The sequence below is a fragment of the Arachis hypogaea genome, chromosome 20 (genome assembly GCF_003086295.3).
Source record: "Arachis hypogaea cultivar Tifrunner chromosome 20, arahy.Tifrunner.gnm2.J5K5, whole genome shotgun sequence".
Taxonomy (NCBI): domain Eukaryota; kingdom Viridiplantae; phylum Streptophyta; class Magnoliopsida; order Fabales; family Fabaceae; genus Arachis; species Arachis hypogaea.
This window is the reverse complement of record NC_092055.1, coordinates 86,623,733-86,629,405: the sequence shown is the minus strand read 5'-3', so window position 1 is coordinate 86,629,405 and position 5,673 is coordinate 86,623,733.

Genomic DNA, 5,673 nt, shown 5'->3' with positions numbered 1-5,673 from the left:
CATTATTCTTCTTCTATCTTTTCTCTTGATTTTACTTGAAAGCTTTCGATCTTCATCCAATTGAGTAGTTATCTTGGAAAAGAAGCTATCCAAACTTGGATCTCTTCTGAACCTTGAAATAGGAATGAAGAGATCATGCTAGAAATGCTTTCTCATGCTGGACCAAATTGGGTTTGGATGGATATGTGACTATAATCCTCTCAACACTTGATTTGGGAAATGTATGTGGTATAATCAGTGACCATACTTCATCTCTTCTCATGAGCAATTGACCAAGGAATTGGCTATTGATCAAGATTTGAGAGATTGAATTACAAGGAATTGTAATTTGATCACTTAAGATTGCCAAGGAGATCAATGAGTGCATTGATTGAGGAAGAGATGAAAATGAAATTGATCCGGAGAATGCAACATCTCCTGAGCCCAATGAACTCCCCATTTCTGATCTTACCCATTCTCTTTAATTTCTGTCATTTACTTTTATGAGCAATTACCCCATTCCCATTTAAGATTCTGCAATTTACTTTCCGTCATCTCCATTCAGCTCTTTATTTCTAGCATTTACTTTTCTGTTATTTACTTTCCCGCCATTTAATTTTCTGCAATTCTCAACCCAAATTCTGATTCGCTCAACTAGAACATTCCTCTAATTAAAGTTGCTTGATCAATCAATCCCTGTGGGATTCAACCTCACTCTATTGTGAGTTTTTACTTGACGACAAATCCGGTACACTTGCCGAAGGAAATTTATTATGAGACAAGTTTTCCGTGCATCAATCAGCTTTGAAGAGTACCGGAAGGTGTCTAGATATTGCTGTACATTTGGTAGTTTAGTCAGTACTTTGCACTATGAGCTAACTCTTTTCTTGCAGGATTTATAGTGATGTTTTTGTTGATCTTGGTTATTGTCCGCCCTTGATGACAAAAGGGGGAGTAATAGTTAGCTGATTTTGATTGACTTTTACTGCATCTGATTTTTCTTATTAGAACTGAACTTTCTTTTGCAAATTGCTTTTGTTTTACAATATGCTTTTGCTGCTGTCTTGATAAAAAAAAATACTGGGCTGAATCTGTGTTGCTGGTTATATAGAATCCCCTAGTCAAGTTACATCTTGAATAGCTCTTTTTAAGCTTAATGTAAATAGGAATAAAAAGGAAAGAGCATAAATTCAGGGGGAGCTACTGTTGAAAAGAAAAGGGGGAGCAACACATCAGCAAGCAACATCATTCAAAGGGAGTTTCTAAACCTTACTCAAACTCAGTCCCTTTTGATTATTTCTTAAAACATGTTTGTCATCAAGGGGGAGATTGTTGAGTTAAGAAATTAACTAAATTAATTAGTGATGAGAAATATTATTTTTGGGCAAAATAAATAATTAGTGTTGATTAATTATATTTACTTATTACTAATTGTTTATTGTTGCAGGCCAAATTTCAATAGCCCAAATGGAACAAAAAGTAATCAACAAAAATGTTGGGCTGAAAGCAAAATTAAGAGCCCAAGGAAAAGCAAAGAAAGAAGCCAAAGAAATCAAATCGGGCCAAGCATATCAATACCCGATCCAAGCCCGATCTGGTTTCAGAAAAGCAAATCCCTCTCTTTTGCTTAACCAAAAGCAACGTTCATCTCTCTTTTGTCCTAGTCAAATCAGAGTTTCAGAAAAGTAAGAAAGAGAAAGAGAGAGAGCTTCTTCACCAAGCTAGTCACAAAAGAAGCAAGAGAGAGAAGGATTAAGCTTGAAAGGCAGATATCAAATCACCCAGTTCAAACCCAATCAAGCTTAGGTTAAAGGTAACCCATTTCCTCTTGCATGCATCAAATCTTCATCTCTTCTTCCCAACTCTCTGCTCTATCCGAAATGGGATACAAGAAAAAGAGGATTTATGTTCTTCTCTGCTGTGTATCTACGATCTTAAACAAGACTTGGGGACCAAGTTGGTTTTCAAGGGCTCAGATCAAGTTGACCATTGGAAGATTTCTATGGTTGCTGTTTTATGACTTTCCGTCAAGATGAAGAAGTCAGAAGCAAAGTTTCTACTCTAAGGTTTAATGAAAAAAAGTGATTCTGTGGGTTGGTGAAGCTCTAGGCTCAAGGTGTTGACCTTGGAAGAAGAACCCAGCAACATGCAAGGAGGTAAATGAAGCTTGCTGTTCATTCAGAAGGCAAGGAGAAAAAACCAGTGAATAGAGGTTTTGTTCTGAGAGAGCTCTTTGAAGAAGTTCAACTAACTGGACAGTGTAACCTAATCAAAGGTGCATTCCGCCAGTATGAAGAACTAAATCAGAGGCTTGCTAATCTGGTTTTTCGCATAGCACAGAGGTTGTTGATGAAGTCAATCTCCTTCATGTTTTACAGATTGTGATGTTCTTTTCTATGTTTATCTTTCTGTAATTTCTTGTGAGAAAAGGCATTGTGAGAAAGCTCAAGTAAAAGCCATGAGTGGAAAAAGGCTGAGTGATACACTTGAGAGAAAAGCCTATAGTTAATTTCAGATTTCTTTAGGTATGTTTATGTCTTGTATCTTGTACCTGTAAGGTATCCCTTTTTTAGTTAGGTTAGCACTAAGAGTGAATAGTTAGGTATTAGCATACCCAATGTCAAGATAGGTTAGAATTTGAGTGTGAAAGGATTAGGTCAATCTTGTGAAATTGGTGTATGTAATACTGTTAACTATAGTGAAATTCTTCCATAGTTGTGGAGGAGACTGGATGTAGGTTGCATAGCACAAGGCAACTGAACCAAGATACATGCTGGTGTTAGCTTTTCTCTTCTCTGCTAAGTTTTGGTTTCTGATATTCATGAGACAAAAATAAATTGTCTCATAAATTTCCGCTGCTGAGTTCAAACAGAACCTGAATTGAAAGTTTGTTTTAAAAAGGTAATAACAACAACTTGAAAGGAAGGCATAGATTCAACCCCCCTTCTCTAAGCCTACCACAACCTTCACCCTTTCATCAGAGTCAGGCACTACCAATTCATAATTTTTCTCCTGATCCCTACTACTACAGATTCGATGGTGTTTTCTAAGCTCCGCACAGAATTCAGAATTAACTACAGAAGCACACATCAGGACGAGGAAGTCTAGCCAGTCGGACATACCCTCAGGAACCTTGGAAGACATCTCGACAATATTTTTGTGAGAAGACATGGTCAACTAGTCCTACAGCCAGAAAAAAAAAGAAATCAGCTTGGACAAAACATGACTCAAGCATACAAACAGTAAAAGAAAAACCCCAGGACATACACCAATGTCCAGGGGCATCCTTTGGAGGCAGGGACAGAGTAAGGACTCAGAAAAAAGTCTACAAGGCTACATCCCAACAAAACTCTCAGCAAAGAAAAATAATCCCCTTCCAAACAAGTAACGACACGAGAAGAAAATCAAAGCAAGCCATCAGAAAATCGTTATCTTCTACAAAATTATCAGCAAAGAAAACTACCAATATGGCGAAAGTCATCAAAGGAGAAATATTTTTTAGAAGCAAGCAGATTCATAAGCCTCAGTAACGACATGCAGTTCATATCAAAGGACACAAACTGGAAACAATAAACGGCAGGCAAAAACCCTAAATGCAAAAGGATCATTCAAAATCAAAGACACTCCCAGAGCACACATTACAGTAATAAGCAGATGCACGACAAACACATAAAAGTTTCAAGCTTTTTAACACGAAACCATGCAAGAACAAAACTTTTCAAAAATACGGGAAGAAAGAAGAAGAAAAGAGGACCAACCGATAAAAGTAAGAAAGGCGATGAATATGGACGGCGAGCCCACACCAACAACCACTCCAAGGAAGGCTCGAAGACATGAAAACTTGGGGGCCAGAGAACGAAGAGGCACGAATGAAATAGAAGAATAAAGGAGAAAGGGGGAAGTTACAGCGAGCAAAGAGAAAGAAAAAACATAAAGGAGAAAGTTTTGGTGTAATTCAAAATGAAATGAGAAAGCGGGAGGCAAAGGAAACGGAACATTAAAAGAATTAATGGGGCATTAAAAACCATCACACGTTCCCAAGGTAAGGAACGCACGTTTCTAAAAATTAAAGAAGAAGAAAGAAAAATGTTCTGCATTCAAAAGGAAACTCTACAAGGAAGAAATCGATGATGCTCGAGCTTGGCTTCTCCAGAGAAAGATTGAAGTCCTAAAACTAAGTACTCGACCTCAAAAGGAAGTCCACAGTCGAGCAGGGGCACTGTTCATACACTGGGTCGAGATGTCCGACCCGGGATGATTGACGACAAGCCAACCGACCTCTTCAGGTCAGGAACATCCGACCTCTTCTCCAAGAGCTCGGCCAAATCACTATAGACGCCCAAGAAGGCCGAAACGAAGGAACACAGCCCAAATCTAAAGGCAGCCAAATCCTAGAAAGATAAGGGCGGTTCCCTTAAAGATAAGATGACTTCACTCAAAGATAAGATAAGATAAAATAACTATCTTATCTCCAGAAAGGTCACTCCACACCATTATAAATACACTGGAGCACCAAGGTATAACTCATACTCTGATTCTACTAAAAACCTGCTTAATACCCTTGCTAACTTAAGCATCGGAGTCCCTTGCAGGTACCACCACCCTCCATTGATGAATGATCAACATCACCAACAAGTCCAACAAGTCGGACGCGGCGGCTCCGGCCACCACCCACAAGTCGGACACATTAGCACCGACCAGCACAGAAGATCTCGTCCGAGATCGACCTACAGTTTCAGGTAACCCTCGGAACACATAGCATGCTTGTTTGTGAGTACTTGTTTGGGATAATTGAAGCACTAGGCTTTTAATATTGAGACTGATCACCTTGATATCGATTGTTTAGTGTAGACAGGACCCTGAATGGCTACTCGCGGGCGAGGCCGTACTTGTACTCGAAGAGAGAATGAGAGTAACCCGTCGACAGATAATCACACAGAGTTAATGATGGCGATGATTGACTTAGCTAACACGATTCAAGCGGGCACTGCTATGGCTACTCATGCCTTGTGGCAAAGAAGGCAATCAGTTGGAAGCGAAAATGGAGAAGGCGTTGGGGACGACTTAGATAGTGTTCCGAGGACTCTAGTTGCTTTTTTGAGAGTTGACCCGCCAAGTTTCAATCGATCGACAAACCCTATTGAAGCAGACAACTGGTTCAAAGCTATGGAGCATGCATTACAGACACAATATGTCCCAAATAATCAGTTCGTGAAATATGCGGCTTATTAGTTAATGGGAGAAGCTCAACATTGGTGGCAAGAGGAGTGTCGATTCCTGCAAGTACATAATATGGATATTCCATGGGAGCTGTTTCGGACTGCCTTCTACAAGAAGTATTTTCCTGAGTCGGTGAGGGAGGCCAGAGAGTTAGAGTTCATGCAGCTGAAACAAAGTTCAACGCCTGTGGCCAAGTATACGAGTAAGTTTGAAGAGCTCTATAGGTTCTCAAGGGTATGTCAAGGAGCCCCTGAGTCCTATGAGGATTGAAAGTGTGAAAGGTACCAAGTAGGACTGAGAGAAGATATCATGCGCATTGTGGCTCCAATTGAGATTAAAAGATTCTCGGAATTGGTGAACGAGGCAAGATTCGTAGAGGACTACATTGAGAAAATGACTTTGACGAGAGATCATCGTGGGGGTACCAGTAGCAGAGGTCGTGGAAAGCATTTTCCACCAAGAGTCCGGATATTA